This window comes from Balaenoptera borealis (assembly GCF_965194805.1).
Source record: "Balaenoptera borealis genome assembly, chromosome: 2".
NCBI lineage: Eukaryota > Metazoa > Chordata > Mammalia > Artiodactyla > Balaenopteridae > Balaenoptera > Balaenoptera borealis.
This window is the reverse complement of record NC_138867.1, coordinates 80,958,466-80,978,784: the sequence shown is the minus strand read 5'-3', so window position 1 is coordinate 80,978,784 and position 20,319 is coordinate 80,958,466.

The following is a 20,319-nucleotide window of genomic DNA, read 5'->3' as shown; positions in this document are numbered from 1 at the left end:
CTGAGACCTGCTGTTGAGTAAGTGAGAACCAAAGCCATGGTAGTGGCTGAGCTGGGTAGAAGGGGAGAGCCTGCTTAGACTCCTATGCCCTGTGCACTAGGCGTTAGAATTTAAACGAGTGTCCTTTTGGATATCAGATACTGCTTTCTTTAGACCATTGTTCCAAAAATCAGTATTTATATACTCCTCCACGTTTAGTATCAAACAAATCCAATTCTACAGTTTTCCCTCCACCATTCACAACTATCAATTCCTTCAGCAACTCTGTTATCTATCTTCTAAATATTTTCTAAGTCTATCCACCTTCCATTACAACTATTCATGTGCAAGGCATTTTCATTCCTCACCTGGATTTTTTTAAGAGCTTTTAAAACATATTATGGATATTTTAAAATGTGGTATGCACAAAAGTAATGGGAGTAGTACAACACTCCCATATACCAACCACTTATATCAAGATTTGCTGCATCTGCTTCATCTAAGCTTTTTCTTTGTTTTTTGCTTTTTTTTCTTTTTTTGCTGAAGAATTTTAAAAGAAATTGTAGACAGCATGTTACTCTTATCTATCTCAGTATACATCTCTAAAAAACATAGACATTTTCTTACATAAAGATTACACTATCATGCTTATAAATTAATACTTCTTATCTATTATCATTTTATACCCATTCCATAAAGAATTAAATTTCTTCAGTTGTGCCACAATATCTTTTTTTGTAGTAGTTTGTTCAAGTAATACAAGTGAGGTTTATACATTATATTTAGTTTAGCTTTGTTTTTTCTCTCTAGAGCAACGTTGTCTCCTTCTGTTCCCCATGCATTTGTTTTACCACAGAAACCTACCTAGTATCCTGAAGAACTAAGATAAATGATTCACATTCTAGTTTACTCTGGTTACTTCTTTTTGGGTGTTGTTTAATGTTCCTCTATTCTCTTTATTTCCAGTAAGTGGGGATTAGCTCTAGAGACTTGAATAAATTCAGATAAACTTTTGACAAGACAACTTAACAACTCTGGTTGTGTGCCTTTTACTGTATCAGAGTAAGAAAGAGTGTCTGGTTGCCCTGTTTTTTAATGATGTTAAACTCTGCCTACCAAATGGAAGATAGGGAGATAGGCCTCTGCCTATCTCTTAACCTCATTTTTAGTCACATCACAGGGGCTCAGTTGGTGACAACCTGGTTGCTCCATGTAAAGATCCAAATTAACCTTTCACATAGTATACTAATGAATTGATAATTAATATCTGAATCAGTTGTTTCATTAGGAGTTACAAAATGGTTTTCTAATTTTATAATTTCTTCCACATTTATATTAAATTCCATGAAAAGAAACACTATCTTTCTTCAACTAAGGAAACTAGAGCTAGTTGGCTATGCTACAGTCTGAGTGTACCCCCCTGTCCAAAATCATGTGCTGAAATCTAATCCCCAGTGTGATGATATTTGAATGTGGAGCCTTTGGGAGGTGATTAGCTCATGAGGGTAGAACCCTCAGGAATGGAATTAGTGCCTTTATAAGAAGATGCTAAAGAACAACCTCTCTGCTCTCTGCTATGTGAGGCTACAAGAAGAAGATGGCAATTTGCAAATGAGGAAATGGACCCTCACCAGACCTCACTAGATTTGCCAGCACTTTAATACTGAACCTCACAAACTTCTGAACTATGAAAAACAAATGCTTGTTGTTTAAGACATCTAGTCTAGGAAACTTGCACAAGCCTCTTAGATAGCCGCATCCACCAGAGGGCAGACAGCAGAAGCAAGAAGAACTACAATCCTGCAGCCTGTGGAACAAAAAACCGCATTCACAGAAAGATAGACAAGATGAAAAGGCAGAGGGCTATGTGCCAGATGAAGGAACAAGATAAAACCCCAGAAACACAACTAAGTGAAGTGGAGATAGGCAACCTTCCAGAAAAGGAATTCAGAATAATGATAGTGAAGATGATCCAGGACCTCGGAAAAACAATGGAGGCAAAGATCGAGAAGATGCAAGAAATGTTTAACAAAGACCTAGAAGAATTAAAGAACAAAAAAACAGAGATGAACAATACAGTAACTGAAATGAAAACTATACTAGAAGGAATCAATAGCAGAATAACTGAGGCAGAAGAACAGATAAGTGACCTGGAAGACAGAATGGTGGAATTCACTGCTGCAGAACAGAATAAAGAAAAAAGAATGAAAAGAAATGAAGACAGCCTAAGAGACCTCTGGGACAACATTAAACATAACAACATTTGCATTATAGGGGACCCAGAAGGAGAAGAGAGAGAGAAAGGACCAGAGAAAATATTTGAAGAGATTATAGTCGAAAACTTCCCTAACATGGGAAAGGAAATAGCCACCCAAGTCCAGGAAGCGCAGACAGTCCCATACATGATAAACCCAAGGAGAAACATGCCGAGACACATACTAATCAAATTGGCAAAAAATTAAAGACAAAGAAAAATTATTGAAAGGAGCAAGGGAAAAATGACAAATAACATAAAAGGGAACTCCCATAAGGTTAACAGCTGATTTCTCAGCAGAAACTCTACAAGCCAGAAGGGAGTGGCATGACACACTTAAAGTGATGAAAGGAAAGAACTACAACCAAGATTACTCTACCCGGTAAGGATCTCATTCAAATTCGATGGAGAAATCAAAAGCTATACAGAGAAGCAAAAGCTAAGAGAATTCAGCACCACCAAACCAGCTGTATAACAAATGCTAAAGGAACTTCTCTAAGTAGGAAACACTAGAGAAGAAAAGGACCTACAAAAACAAACCCAAAACAATTAAGAAAATGTTCATAGGAACATACATATCGATAATTACCTCAAACGTGAATGGATTAAATGCTCCAACCAAAAGACAAAGGCTGGCTGAATGGATACAAAAACAAGACCCATATATAGGCTGTCTAAAAGAGACCCACTTCAGACCTAGGGACACATACAGACTGAAAGTGAGGGGATGGAAAAAGATATTCCACGCAAATGAAAATCAAAAGAAAGCTGGAGTAGCAATACTCGTATCAGATAAAATAGACTTTAAAATAAAGAATGTTACAAGAGAAAAGGAAGGACACTACATAATGATCAAGGGATCAATCAAAGAAGAAGATAAAACAATTATAAATATATATGCACCCAACATAGGAGCACCTCAATACAGAAGGCAACTGCTAACAGCTATAAAAGAGGAAATCGACAGTAACACAATAATAGCGGGGGACTTTAACACCTCACTTACACCAATGGACAGATCATCCAAAATGAAAATAAATAAGGAAACAGAAGCTTTAAATGAAACAATAGACCAGGTAGATTTAATTGATATTTATAGGACATTCCATCCAAAAACAGCAGACCACACTTTCTTCTCAAGTGCGCACAGAACATTCTCCAGGATAGATCACATCTTGGGTCACAAGTCAAGCCTCAGTAAATTTAAGAAAATTGAAATCATATCAAGCATCTTTTCTGACCACAACACTATGAGATTAGAAATTAATTACAGGGAAAAAAATGTAAAAAACACAAACACATGGAGGCTAAACAATATGTTACTAAATAACCAAGAGGTCACTGATGCAATCAAAGAGGAAATCAAAAAATACCTAGAGACAAATGACAATGAAAACACGACGATCCAAAACCTATGGGATGAAGCAAAAGCAGTTCTAAGAGGGAAGTTTAAAGCTATACAAGCCTACCTCAAGAAAGAAGAAACATCTCAAATAAACAATCTAATGTTACACCTAAAGGAACTAGAGAAAGAAGAACAAACAAAACCCAAAGTTAGCAGAAGGAAAGAAATCATAAAGATCAGAGCAGAAATAAATGAAATAGAAACAAAGAAAACAATAGGAAACTAAAACTAAAGACTGGTTCTTTGAGAAGATAAACAAAATTGATAAACCATTAGCTAGACTCATCAAGAAAAAGAGGGAGAGGAATCAAATCAATAAAATTAGAAATGAAAAAGGAGAAGTTACAACAGACACCACAGAAATACAAAGCATCCTAAGAGACTACTACAAGCAACTCTATGCCAACAAAATGGACAACCTGGAAGAAATGGACAAATTCTTAGAAAGGTATAACCTTCCAAGACTGAACCAGGAAGAAATAGAAAATATGAACAGACCAATCACAAGTAATGAAATTGAAACTGTGATTAAAAATCTTCCTACAAACAAAAGTTCAGGACGAGACGGCTTCACAGGTGAATTCTATCAAACATTTAGAGAAGAGCTAACTCCCATCCTTCTCAAACTCTTCCAAAAAGTTGCAGAGGAAGGAACACTCCCAAACTCATTCTATGAGGCCACCATCACCCTGATACCAAAACCTGACAAAGATACTACAATAAAAGAAAATTACAGACCAATATCACTGATGAATACAGATACAAAAATCCTGAACAAAATACTAGCAAACAGAATCCAACAACACATTAAAAGGATCATACACCATGATCAAGTGGGATTTATCCCAGGGATGCAAGGATTCTTCAATACACGCAAATCAATCAATGTGATACACCATATTAACAAATTGAAGAATAAACACCATATGATCATCACAATAGATGCAGAAAAAGCTTTTGACAAATTCAACACCCATTTATGATAAAAACTCTTCAGAAAGTGGGCATAGAGGGAACCTACCTCAACATACTAAAGGCCATATACGACAAACCCACAGCTAACATCATTCTCAATGGTGAAAAACTGAAAGCATTTCCTCTAAGATCAGGAACAAGACAAGGATGTCCACTCTCACCACTATTGTTCAACATAGTTTTGGAAGTCCTAGCCATGGTAATCAGAGAAGAAAAAGAAATAAAACGAATACAAATTGGAAAAGAAGAAGTAAAACTGTCACTCTTTGCAGATGACATGATACTATACATAGAGAATCCTAAACATGCCACCAGAAAACTACTAGAGCTAATCAATGAATTTGGTAAAGTTGCAGGATACAAAATTAATGCACAGAAATCTCTGGCATTCCTATACACTAATGATGAAAAATCTGAAAGAGAAATTAAGGAAACACTCCTATTTACCATTGCAACAAAAAGAATAAAATACCTAGGAATAAACTTACCTAGGAAGACAAAAGACCTGTATGCAGAAAACTCTAAGACACTGATGAAAGAAATTAAAGATGATACCAGCAGATGGAGAGATATATCATGTTCTTGGATTGGAAGAATCAATATTGTGAAAATGACTGTACTACCCAAAGCAATCTACAGATTCAATGCAATCCCTATCAAATTACCAATGGCATTTTTTACAGAATTAGAACAAATCATCTTAAAATTTGTATGGAGACACAAAAGACTCCAAATAGCCAGAGCAGTCTTGTGGGAAAAAAACGGAGCTGGAGGAATCAGACTCCCTGACTTCAGACTATACTACAAAGCTACAGTAATCAAGGCAATATGGTACTGGCACAAAAACAGAAACATAGATCAATGGAACAAGATAGAAAGCCCAGAGATAAACCCATGCACCTATTGTCAACTAATCTATGACAAAAGAGGCAAGGATATACAATGGAGAAAAGACAGTCTCTTCAATAAGTGTTGCTGGGAAAACTGGACAGCTACATGTAAAAGAATGAAATTAGAACACTCCCTAACACCATACACAGAAATAAACTCAAAATGGATTAGAGAGCTAAATGTAAGACCGGACACTATAAAACTCTTAGAGGAAAACATAGGAAGAACACTCTTTGACATAAATCACAGCAAGATCTTCTTTGATCCACCTCCTAGAGTAATGGAAAGAAAACCAAAAATAAACAAATGGGACCTAATGAAACTTCAAAGCTTTTGCACAGCAAAGGAAACCATAAACAAGATGGACAGACAACCCTCAGAATGGGAGAAAATATTTGCAAATGAATCAACAGACAAAGGATTAATCACCAAAATATACAAACAGCTCATACAGCTCAATGTTAAAAAAACAAACAACCCAGTCCAAAAATGGGCAGAAGACCTATAAATAGACATTTCTCCAAAGACGACATACAGATGGTCAAGAAGCACATGAAAAGCTGTTCAATATCACTAATTATTAGAGAAATGCAAATCAAAAGTACAATGAGGTACCACCTCACACCAGTTAGAATGGGCATCATCAGAAAATCTACAAACAACAAATGCTGGAGAGGGTGTGGAGAAAAGGGAACCCTCTTGCACTGTTGGTGGGAATGTAAATTGATATAGCTGCTATGGAGAACAGTATGGAGGTTCCTTAAAAAACTAAAAATAAAATTACTATATGATCCAGCAATCCCACTACTGGGCATATACCGAGAGAAAACCATAACTCAAAAAGACACATGCACCCCAATGTTCATTGCAGCACTATTTACAATAGCCAGGTCATGGAAGCAACCTAAATGCCCATCGACAGACGAATGGATAAAGGAGTTGTGGTACATATATACAATGGAATATTACTCAGCCATAAAAAGGAACAAAACTTGGTCATTTATTGAGACATGGATGGATCTAGAGACTGTCATACAGAGTGAAGTAAGTCAGAAAAAGAAAAACTAATATCGTATATTAACACATATATATGTGGAACCTAGAAAAATGGTACAGATGAACCGGTTTGCAGGGCAGAAAGTGGAACACAGATGTAGAGAACAAACGTATGGACACCAAGGGGTGAAAGCATCGGGGGGTGGGGGTGGGGGTGGTGACGTGATGAATTGGGAGATTGGGATTTACATGTATACACTGATGTGTATAAAATTGATGACTAATAAGAACCTGCTGTATAAAAAAAAAAGACATCTAGTCTATGATAATTTGTTATAGCAGCATGAAATGACTAAGACAGACTACAATAAAATGGAGTTCTTAAAGGAAGAGCAGAATAAACGTCTAATCATTTTCTTTCAATTATTAATTGACATGAATAAAATTGGTACCCTACTTATTTCCCCTCCTGTAAAATGAGTTGTTATTGTTGCTGTTGTTGTTTTTGAGAGAGTGAAGAGGGACTTTCTCTTTTTTTTTTGAATATCAGGAGCAGTGGCTTCCTGTATATTCAATTTGTTACACTCAGCTGCATTCATTATTATTTTTGATGTTCAATTATTCCTACCTTTGGCCAATGGGAAATACTTTCAGTTGGCTCCTATGTTCTTTTGATAATACTTATTAGTTTTTAGAGTTTCTTTGTTTTCTGGTATAGCCAGATGTCTCTGGCTGATATTGTGCCTAGAACAGTACTACGCACACAGTAGAAACAAATTGATAATTACTGAATGAATAAATCCAGTTTGGCTATCCTCTTGACATTCATGTTTATTATCAAGTATTGCCTTGAGGTTATTTTCTTATGTCTTCGAGAATTTGGGGCAAGTTTCTTTTCTGTCTAACTTCTTGCTTGATTAGTACAATGTTATTATCCATGTTGATGAGGAACCAGTAGTCAAGGTTAATGGTCAGAAGAACATATTAAGTTAAAACTATTAGAAGCTGAGAATGGGAGTAAGAGACCAGTGAAAGGAGATGGTGCTAAATCTGGACTAAGCACAAATGACATCAATGTGAGTTCCAGTTATTTTCATCCCTGTCATTTGCATGGATAAAGTCAATAAATCTCTCCTTGTTATGATGTAAACAAATAAATTCCCTAATTTTTTGTATTGGTTTATGGGAATTAGGTCTATTTTTTTCTTTTGGATATTTCCTTTCTTCTACCTATATTTTTGTCACTCCTATTAAGTATATTTGACATCCTTATGGATATTCCCATACACTTTATGGCTTTATTTTTCTTCTTGTACAACCAAGGTCTCCAAGTTAGTTTACTTCAGCCATTCTCTAGTAGCAACTTATGTTCCTCCCCTCCAGACTTTCTTGCCCACCTGATCCAACTCCAATATCTATTTCCTCAGTTACAATACTTCCTTCTCTTCATAAAAAAAAAAAAATAGTACTGACTGGCTCATTCACATTCTCACATCAAGCTGGACCATTAACGCTAATAGAGATTAAATTGGAGCATATATTATAGTCCTTTGTGACCCTTTGGATATTCTACACTTTGTGGAGGTGAAGACGTTTTGGAATAATTTATGTAAATTATCTTTGTTTTCCTATCATGTAATAAATTAATTAGTAATATTTATAAACAGAAAATAATACATAAATGGTACTTCAAAATTATTTATTTTAGCCCTCTTCATTCAAAAAGACTTTGTACTATCTGCTAAAATTATTTGTTTCTCTCATCGCTACCAAATTTGAGAAGCCTCTTTCTCACCAGAAGACAACACCACTTCTGTATAATGAGTCTCTGGTTTTTGACTAAACGTTAGTACAAATGGTTAATTTGTTGACACAGGTTGGGTATATATAGTCTCTGCCAGTGTCATGAAGTATAAACTCCCTCAATTTCCCTTAACTCTTCTAAATTTATCTCCATGCTCATCATTTTTGCTTCCCTTCCTTCAGGTTCAGGGGAAATTTCCATACCATAGCTAATGCTCTGTGCTCTTACTCCTTGCTCTTTGTAGTCTCATTCAGAACTGTAATCCACTTATTATATATCAAGCCTTCTTTTATCTTCAGCTTTTCCTTCTGGTTCCTTCCCCTGGGACCACAAAATACAACTAATCTCTACAACTGACAAAGACCAAAACCTTCTTATAACCTGCCATTATTCAAGGTAGTGATCTACAACTCTTTACCTTCAGAACCAAATCTTTAAAAAGAATAGCATATATTTTTCTCATTTACCACTTTTCAGCTTTGACTGAATAGCTAGTCTAATCTTTGTTCATCTTCTGGGTTCTTATTGGATTCCCTATTTTAATTTTCATTACAACATTTGACAAATGCTTTCCCTCCATCACACTCCCAGTCCCTGTCTAGCTGCTGTACTGCTCAGCACAGCATGTCCATCCTCTTGACCTTCTTGCCTTTGGGGAGAAAGACCAGGCATGACCATACCCTGTAAAAAATTCATAAAAACTGTGAGCAAATTTAAGATGCCAATGAGAAGTAGACTTTGCCTTCATGGCATACACTGGATGGGCATTTTGCTAATTTAATCTGTCCATTTACATAAAACTGATTAGTTATTTGAAGTGACATGACTAGTCCCTTCACAAGAGTAGTCAGCCCTTTGTACTGATGTAATCAGCTCACTTACTTGGTTGTACTTGGTTATTTATACTATTTTAGTTGGCCATTTTTATCACTCAAAGAATAGGTTTGACTGACTTTCTGGCATTGAATTGACCGAACTAAACAATTATACTGAACTATAGTCATTCTTAGCATAGACAACAGTGGAAATGACTAAAGTTTGACCCTCTTAAGCATCTTCTCCCCTTCACTATCACTATCCTGGTATATATTATCACTGTCTCCTGTCTATATTAATTCAACAATCATATAACCGGTCTTAATGCCTCTATTCTTGTCTAACCCCACCCCAATAATGTATTTAACTTGTGACAACTAGATCTTATTAAACTCAATTCTGAACATGTCACCTCTATGGTTATACACTTGAAAGGCTTCTTGCTATCTTTATAACAAAGCCACAACTCTTTAAGATGGTCAGCTTACAAGAGTTTTCATAATTAATCTCTGCATTCCTTTCCAGTGTCCTTTTTCACACTGCCTCTCTCATACTTTAGCCACAAAAAAATATCTTCCATTTTATCAAGTGTGTTGCATTTCTTGTTCTCTTTACTTACAACAATCTTGTATGTTTTATCACCTCAAAATTAACTGGGGAATTACTATGCATCTATTAGGATCAATTTAGACATTATCTTCTTTGGAAGCATGTCTGGACCACACTATGTGGGGTGCTAGAAGAGTACTGTACTTTCATGCTGTATTTTAATCTTTTATTTCTCCTTTTCTGTGTTCCTCCCCTCCCTAGTTAAGGTGAAGATTATGTCCATTTTGCCCAAAATGATGTCAACATCTAGCTCAGTGTTGGTACATAGTATATGCCTAATAAATTACTAAAGAATAAAAAATGGTTCCATACGTGATATAGATTTTAGAGCTTACGCTATACACTTTCATCATTAAGGGAAAAGGAATAAAAAATTAGGGTAGTCATCTCAATCCCTTTAAGAACAAGGCACGGTATAAATATGCAATATAATTTTGTACAAAATATTACTAAGTAATATTAAAAGAACTCATTAATACAAATGAACAAAAGAAAACCAAATCAAAAAAAATTATCTTCTTTTTTATTTCAGCTCATCTCAGGAGAAAATAAGCCCAATTTATTCTTATAAATCATTACAAATTGCTTTCACTTTTAAAAAAAAGAAAGGGAAAATGTTTTCAAGGTTGCTTTGAAAGTAGGCAATATAGCATTTTGAGGGACTTCCCTGGTTGTGCAGTGAATAAGACTCCACGCTCCCAATGGAGGGGGCCAGGGTTCGATCTCTGGTCAGGGAACCAGATCCCACATGCATGCTGCAACTAAGAGTTCACATGCTGCAACTAAGGAGCCCACCTGCCATGACTAAGACCTGGTGTAACCAAATAAATAAATAAATATTTTTTAAAAAGATAGCATTTTGGTTTTGGAGAGCTTTTTAAAAATTAATTTTAGGAATGTAATAAAAATTAATAATGTTCACTAAATTCAAACATTTGGACATATTTTTTGTGAGTTGTTTTATTAAAATTTATTTGGGATAGAGTTATATTGTTTGGTTGACTAAGATAGGGACAGATGAAGAATGTGAGGTAATAAATAGGAAAGCATTTTGAGGAATTGTACAGAAAAGATTTAGACACTATGTTAAATTGTAACACTAAAAATCTAAATTATATAATGAAGTTAAATGAAAATGAATGCAAACATTAACACATTAAAATAAGAAAAGAATATTGTAATGGAATTTAAGACATCCCAAAATAACCTGGAAAGGCAGGTTAGTGAAAAAAAAGTATTCTTTTCATAATAGTACGTAAATACATGTAATTTAGGTTAAAAAACGAGAATTTAATTATTTCAATAAATTCAATTAGATGCAGCAAATACAGGCAATTTACAGAAATAAGAAATATGGATATAGTCAATGAGTATTCCATGTAATTAATGTAAAAGTGTAAATCCACAAATTACATACTTATAATTTTAACCTAATCATTTTTAGGTAATTACTTTTTGTGGATAGTATAAATTTTTTGTGGACAGGGTGCATTTCATAATTACTACTAATTTCAGTATCTTTTTACATACTTATTATGCACTTCCCCACATTTCAAGGTTGTAATAATTCCTTCTACTCATAGAGCTTTAGAGGACTAAAAGTAATTCATATTAAGAAATTGAGAGTCCCCTGCAAGGAATGGCACAAATCATATAAAACCAGGCAGTAATGTAACTGAGAGTCTCATTGGAATAAAAGTCAACATCCATGGGTTCCCGTCTCAGGTGCGTTGTACACTCAATGTGTGATGCTGGGCATGTACCATGTTTAGCTTCAGTTTTCTCATCTGAGAATTAAGGGGACAAATCAGGAGAGCCTATGCTCTTTTGTAGTTCTCCCCAGGGTTTATTGGGATAGGGCCCTAAAATATGAATATATCCCACGGTTTTATCTGTGAAAATTGACTTGAAAATAATAGAGCTGTAGAGGGAGTGGTGATGCTTCACTATGTCTTCCAGGATAGTAAAATGTCATCATCACGAACTTCAAAATAAAGGCACACGTAGAAGTTTTAGAACTGAAAGGGACTTAGGGGTTCCATCTTGTCCAGGTGTTTTATTTTATTGTTGAGAGAACTAACACAAAGGTTAACTCTTTTTGCCCAAAGTTGCATAGACATGCAAGTTAGCATCAGCTAACTTGATTCTCTTGACTAAAGCCCAAGGTTTCTTCCTCACCTCATCTGCGTTATACCTTCCTGACTAACAGTGAGGACAATGTTGCTGTAAATGTGTCTAGTTGCATTTGCTGATGAGCTATTGTCTAGAGACATAATCAAATAACTATTATAATTAACTAATCTATAGTATCAGTTTCCAGAAGTGTATTTCAGATCTTAACCTTTATTAGAAAGATATGATCTTTTCATAAGACCTTGGAGGCTAAATTTCAGGCTGTTATAAAAACTAGTTTAAATTTTAAAGTTAATACTAATTTTAGAAAAGCAGAAAGGGAATGGTTAACAATAGATTTTAAAATGCTTGTTATAACAACCTAGATATAGGCACACTTTATTTTCAAATGATACAGAAAAGATAAAGTATCTTCTATTTGATTTGTATGCATAAATATCCCCATTTTTGGTTGAATACTTTGGGAGAATCACTTTAAAAGTAAAAATTAATGTACATGACGGGCTAAGAACAACTTTTAAATGCATGAATATCTGTTATCCCTTTACTTTGAATTACTAAATTTTATTTGAAATTATAATAATTATCTCATATGATCCATATGTTTCACAAACATTTTTTCCATATAAACATCTGTTGTTACATTAAGGCTAAAATTTTCTTTATTTTTTTTTGTACTCAAATGCAAATATATAATTTATATGATGACATACAGAAAATCCCATCCTCCTTCCCTTCCTTCCTTCCCTAAATATGCATTGAACATCTTCCATGTGAGAAGAATTATGCTAGATAATGAGGATATGAAATGAACAAAAGAGACATGCTTCCTGCCTTTGTGGATTTTACAATAGTTCAGAAATATAGAGGTCACAATAATTAATATATAATTATATTTTGGCAAAGATTTTATAGTTATATAGGATACTATAAAATACAGAGGAACTAATTTAGATTGAATTGAAACAATGGGAAGGACCAGTAATTGCCTTTTTGAAGGAAATGACATTTGAGATTTGAAGAATGAATATGTGTGATGTAAGGCATGAGAAAAACACCCTCACTGGCAGGTTGCACAAAATACAAGAACTAGAACTGGGAAAGAGCAAGCCAGTTTGAATAACTCAATGGATGGTAGAAGCTAAGGAATATATTGTAGAACGAAGGAATATATCTAAGATGAGGCTGAAAAGGCAGATGCTATACTATTTTTACTCTGAAATTTCATTGTATTGTAAAGCTAATTCTCAGATTCTGCTAAGTTTCCTGCAGAATCTAATTACTATTATACACTGTCTGTACAACAGTATCTGTCTCATGGCCTGTCTTTCTATGCTCTCAAGAAATGTTTCATCAGCCATAGTGGTTCAATAAATCTGTTCTTCCTTTATATCTATTTCTTTTTAACGTTTGCCCTACCACGAAGAGTAACTTCATTTTCCTAGCAACTTTGAACAGACTTGCAAATCACTGCCACAATCCACGTTTTGAGATTAAAGGATTTTGGAAAAAAAGTTTTAAAAAGAAAGAAACAAGATAGACTATTGCCCTTGGAAATTAGTGGTGATCTGTAAGGCTTTCTGGTACACTCATTAAACTGGAGCTGGAGATACCTTCATCACTCACTGTTATGAAGGATTCCAAGAACTGATTGATTCAGGTAATTCATGTGTTCTTTCACAGATACTGAATCTTTACTATGTACAAAGAGCTCTCTCTATTTTAAAGATGGGAAACAGGAGCTTGTAGTTGGTCAAAGCTAGTAACTGGGTTTTCTGTCACCATTTTTTAAGTTCTCTGGCAGAAGAGCATGTTGCCTTAAAAGACTGAAAACTTTGTGTACAGGAGGAGTTATCCATGGGATTATTTAACGCTGATATTTCACTGATAGTTGTCATCTCCCAGCTCCTCAAGTACTCTCCGAGATGGTCCAATATCTTCAATCAATAGTATTAGCAGAATGTTTTTTTAACTTATTTGTTTTCTACAACATCGGGCTAAAGAAATCCACAGCTTGACACATTGCTTCCACCAGTTCATTTTACATGAATTACTTGCTCTTCGTATTTCACCATAAGTCCAAGAACCTGATATTCTTTGGAAGTGCTAAATTTTCGGGACACCCTTGAGACCAAGTTATTACTTTGTTGTTAAGGGTTAGGACATTAAACATGAGAATATGTGCATATAGACAGGTAAGGTCTAACAGCAAACTAACAGAAGAATAAATAGTCTTTTGACTCCTATTACAATATCCTTTTTATTAGAGAATACAACATCCCAAATTGAATAGTCTGCAAGAAAGATCGTGATGATCAAAAAGATACTGTTTATGGACTGACATTCATGTCATTATCACAACCATTCATCACCCTTACACTCCAATTAGCCTCTATCTTCCATCAACTGTCTTGCCAAAAAGAAATAAAGTTCAGAATTATATTACTAAAATTATAGCCAAATAGCAATTTGTGTTTAAAAATAAACAAAATAAAGGTTTGCCAGGTATTTTCCATTTCACTTCTTATTTGAATTTTCCAGCATAAATATGAAAGATAAGCATAACAAATGCATCACTTGTTAGAAAGAGTATTTTCAAATAATGAAATAACTATAGAAAAAAATGAATTCACTCATCTAAAAATATAGTATAAATTTAGTAAATTGTGGGAAAAAATGGGGTCCCGATTTGTGAGGGTTCCCATTGAAGCTTTGTCAGCTTAACCTAAGAGAAGAGTAATTCTTTTCACTCTTTTCAAATAGAAGAACAGTGGTTGGGGGGAATGATGAATGAACAGGCTGAGCACAGAGGATTTTTAGGGCAGTGAAACTATTCTGTATGGTACTACAATGGTGGATATTATTATACATTTGTTAAAATCTCTATGATACACAATACATAGAATGAACCCTAATTAAACTATAGACTTTGGGTGATAAGGATGAGTTAATGTAGGTTCAATGTTTGTAACAAATGTACCACACTTTTGTGGGATTTTGCTAATGGGGGAGGTTGTGCATGGCGGGGAGAGTGTATATGTGAGCTCTCTTTACTTTTCGCTCAATTTACTGTGGACCTAAAACTACTCTAAAAAATAAAATGTATTAATAATAAAACAAAAACTTGATATTAAAATTCCAATATGAAAGTATATCCTCCATTCTTGCCAATATTACTATTACTAAACTTTAAATGTGTGCGTATTTATGGATGTCAAATTATATCTCTTTGTTGGATTGATCTGCATTAAACTGATTACTCATAAGATAAACATTTTTAATGTACTATAACCATTAATCATTCCTCAGAACTACAGAGTAATTTTTGCTTTTGAAAATAGGGTCTTTTTTATTGCAGTTTTGAATAAGGTGTTGCTGCTGTATAGAAATACTATTGATACTTGTATGCTGATCTTATAACCATCAACCTGACTATGCTCTTTTTATTTTAAGAATTGTCTTTAAATTTAATTGAATACCTGCAAATAATAAAATTTTTATCTTTTATTTGTATTCCTAATAACGTTAGTCTTTGGGCAGACATAATTTTGAATAGATGGTATGATAGCATGCAATGTACTTTATTACTGACTTCAGAGAGTAAATTTTATGATGAAATATGAAATTTGCAATAGTGCTTTACTAGATCCCTTTCACAGAGTAAAGAAAATTCCATCTATATCTAATTTGCTAGGAGATTTAAAATCACAAATAGAGATCAAATCTCAAAGACTTATTTTATTGCATTGATTGAAATAGTCATACAATTTTTCTCCCTCAATCATTTAACGTGTTGAGTTTCAGTTTACGGATGTTTTTCAGTTTCTCATGTAATAATATTTCAAATATTCAGAATATACCAAAATGATATGGTAATATTAGCAAATGGTAACATTTCTGCACCTTTGAATAACATTTTTCATTTTATATAGAAAATATATCCTATAAATACTTCCCTTTTTATCCTTTTTCTGTCCCTCCTTCCCCAGTCCTGAATTTGTTGTGTATTGTCACTAATGTATTTTATAATTTTACTCATATGTATGTGTTCGTAAATAATGTATTTATTACATATAAGATGAACTCTGTGTCCTTTTTAAAAAATTTTTTTTATACAGCAGGTTCCTATTAGTTATCCATTTTATACATATTAATGTATACATGTCAATCCCAATCTCCCAATTGATCACACCACCACCACCACCACCCCACTCCCGCCACTTTCCCTGCCTTGTGTCCATAAGTTTGTTCTCTACATCTGTGTCTCTACTTCCGTCCTGCAAACTGGTTCATCTGTACCATTTTTCTGGTTCCACATATATGCGTTAATATACGATATTTATTTTTCTCTTTCTGACTTACTTCACTCTGTATGACAGTCTCTAGATCCATCTACGTCTCTACAAATGACCCCATTTCGTTCCTTTTAAGGCTGAGTAATATTGCATTATATAGATATGTACCACATCTTCTTTATCCATTTGTCTGTCGATGGGCATTTAGGTTGCATCCATGACCTGGCTATTGTAAATAGTGCTGCAATGAACATTGGGGTGCATGTGTCTTTTTGAATTATGGTTTCCTCTGGGGAAATGCTCAGTAGTGAGATTGCTGGGTCATATGGTAAATCTATTTTTAGTTTTTTAAGGAACCTCCATACTGTTCTCCATAGTGGCTGTATCAATCTACATTCCCACCAACAGTGCAAGAGGGTTCCCTTTTCTCCACACCCTCTCCAGCATTTGTTGTTTGTAGACTTTCTGATGATGCCCATTCTAACTGGTGTGAGGTGATACCTCATTGTAGTTTTGATTTTCATTTGTCTAATAATTAGTGATGTTGAGCAGCTTTTCATGTGCTTCTTGGCCATCTGTATGTCTTCTTTGGAGAAATGTCTATTTAGGACTTCTGCCCACTTTTGGATTGGGTTGTTTGTTTTTTAATATTGAGCTGCACGAGTTGTTTATATATTTTGGAGATTAATCCTCTGTCCATTGATTCATTTGCAAATATTTTCTCCCATTCTGAGGGTTCTCTTCTCGTCTTGTTTGTAGTTTACTTTGCTGTTCAAAGCTTTTAAGTTTCACTAGGTGTCATTTGCTTATTTTTGTTTTTATTTCCATTACTCTAGGAGGTGAATCAAAAAAGATCTGGCTGTGATTTATGTCAAAGAGTGTTCTTCCTATGTTTTCCTCTAAGACTTTTATAATGTCCAGTCTTACATTTAGGTCTCTAATCCATTTTGAGTTTATTTTCGTGTATGGTGTTAGGGAGTGTTCTAATTTCATTCTTCATCATGTAGCTGTCCACGTTTCCTAGCACCAATTATTGAAGAGACTGTCTTTTCTCTATTGTATATCCTTGCCTCCTTTGTCATAGGTTAGTTGACCATAGGTGTGTGGGTTTATCTCTGGGCTTTCTATCCTGTTCCATTGATCTATATATCTGTTTTTGTGCCAGTACCATACTGTCTTGATTACTGTAGCTTTGTAGTCTGAAGTCGGGGAGCTTGATTTCTCCAGACCTGTTTTTTTCCCTCAAGACTGCTTAGGTTATTCGGGGTCTTTTGTGTCTCCATACAAATTTTAAGATTTTTTTGTTCTAGTTCTGTAAAAAATGCCATTGGTAATTTGATAGGGATTGCACTGAATCTGTAGATTACTTTGGGTAGTAGAGTCATTTTCACAATATTAATTCTTCCAAACCAAGAACATGGTATATCTCTGCATCTGTTGGTATCATCTTTAATTTCTTTCATCAGTGTCTTATAGTTTTCTGCATACAGGTCTTTTGTCTACTTAGGTAGGTTTATTCCTAGGTATTTTACCCTTTTTTGTTGCAATGGTAAATGGGAGTGTTTCCTTAATTTCTCTTTCAGATTTTTCATCATTAGTGTATAGGAATGCCAGAGATTTCTGTGCATTAATTTTGTACCATGCAACTTTACCAAATTCATTGATTAGCTCTAGTAGTTTTCTGGTGGCATCTTTAGGATTCTCTATGTATAGTATCATGTCGTCTGCAAACAGTGAAAGTTTTACTTCTTCTTTTCCAATTTGTATTACTTTTATTTCTTTTTCTTCTGTGATTGCTGAGGCTAGGACTTCCAAAACTATGTTGAATAATAGCGGCGAGAGTGGACATCCTTGTCTTGTTCCTGATCTTAGAGGAAATGCTTTCAGTTTTTCACCATTGAGAATGATGTTAGCTGTGGGTTTGTCGTATATGGCCTTTAGTATGTTGAGGTAGGTTCCCTCTATGCCCACTTTCTGGAGAGTGTTTATCATAAATGGGTGTTGAATTTTGTCAAAAGCTTTTTCTGCATCTATTGCGATGATCATATGGTTTTTACTCAATTTATTAATATGGTGTATCACACTGTTTGATTTGCATATATTGAAAAATCCTTTCATCCCTGGGATAAATCCCACTTGATCATGGTGTATGATCCTTTAATGTGTTGTTGGATTCTGTTTGCTAGTAGTTTGTTGAAGATTTTTGCATCTATATTCATCAGTGATATTGGTCTGTAATTTTCTTTTTTGTAGTATCTTTGTCTGGTTTTGGTATCAGGGTGATGGTGGCCTCATAGAATGAGTTGGGAGTGTTCCTTCCTCTCCAATTTTTTGGAAGAGTTTGGGAAGGATGGGTGTTAGCTCTTCTCTAAATGTTTGATAGAATTCACCTGTGAAGCCATCTGGTCCTGGACTTTTGTTTGTTGGAAGATTTTTAATCACAGTTTCAATTTCATTACTTGTGATTGGTCTGTTCATATTTTCTATTTCTTCCTGGTTCAGTCTTGGAAGGTTATACCTTTCTAAGAATTTGTCCATTTCTTCCAGGTTGTCCATTTTATTGGCATAGAGTTGCTTGTAGTAGTCTCTTAGGATGCTTTGTATTTCTGCGGTGTCTGTGGTAAGTTCTCTTTTTTCATTTCTAATTTTATTGATTTGAGTTCGCTCCCTCTTTTTCTTGATGAGTCTGGCTAATGGTTTATTAATTTTGTTTATCTTCTCAAAGAACCAGCTTTTAGTTTTATTGATCTTTGCTTTTGTTTTCTTTGTTTCTATTTCATTTATTTCTGCTCTGATCTTTATGATTTCTTTCCTTCTGCTAACTTTGGGTTTTGTTTTTCTTCTTTCTCTAGTTCCTTCAGGTGTAAGCTTAGATTGTTTACATGAGATTTTTCTTGTTTCTTGAGGTAGGCTTGTATTGCTATAAACTTCCCTCTTAGAACTGCTTTTGCTGGATCCCATAGGTTTTGGATCATCGTGTTTTCATTGTAATTTGTCTATAGGTATTTTTTGATTTGCTCTTTGATTTCTTCAATTATCTCTTGGTTATTTAGTAACATATTGTTTAGCCTCCATGTGTTTGTGTTTTTTATGTTTTTTTTCCCCTGTATTTGATTTCTAATCTCAAAGCGCTGTGGTCAGAGAAGATGCTTGATATGATTTCAGTTTTCTTAAATTTACTGAGGCTTTGACTTGTGACCCAAGATGTGATCTATCATGGAGAATGTTCCGTGTGCACTTGAGAAGAAAGTGTAATCTGCTGTTTTTGGATGGAACATCCTATAAATATCAATTAAATCTATCTGGTCTATTGTGTCATTTAAAGCTTGTGTTTCCCTATGAATTTTCTGTTTGGATGATCTGTCCATTGGTGTAAGTGAGGTGTTAAAGTCCTACACTATTATTGTGTTACTGTCGATTTCCTCTTTTATAGCTGTTAGCAGTTGCCTTACGTATTGAGGTGCTCCTATGTTGTGTGCATATATAATTGTTATATCGTCTTCTCGGATTGATCTCTTGATCATTATGTAGTGTCCTTCCTTGCCTCTTGTAACATTCTTTATTTTAAAGTTTATTTTATCTGATATGAGTTGCTACTCCAGGTTTCTTTTGATTTCCATTTGCATGGGATATCTTTTTCCATCCCCTCACTTTCAGTCTGTATGTGTCCCCAGGTCTGAAGTGGGTCTCTTGTAGACAGCATGTATATGGGTCTTGTTTTTGTATCCGTTCAGCAAGCCTGTGTCTTTTGGTTGGAGCATTTAATGCATTCACGTTTAAGGTAATTATCGATATGTATGTACCTATTACCGGTTTCTTTATTGTTATGGGTTTGGTTTTGTACGTCCTTTCCTTCTCTTGTGTTTCCCACTTAGAGAAGCTCCTTTAGTATTTGTTGTAGAGCTGCTTTGGTGGTGCTGAATTCTCTTATCTTTTGCTTGTCTGTAAAGCTTTTGATTTCTCCGTCAAATCTGAATGAGATCCTTACTGGGTAGAGTAATCTTGGTTGTAGGTTCTTCCCTTTTATCACTTTAAATATATCATGCCACTCCCTTCTGGCTTGTAGAGTTCCTGCTGAGAAATCAGCTGTTAACCTTATGGGAGTTCCCTTGTATATTATTTGTCGTTTTTTCCTTGTTGCTTTCAATAATTTTTCTTTGTC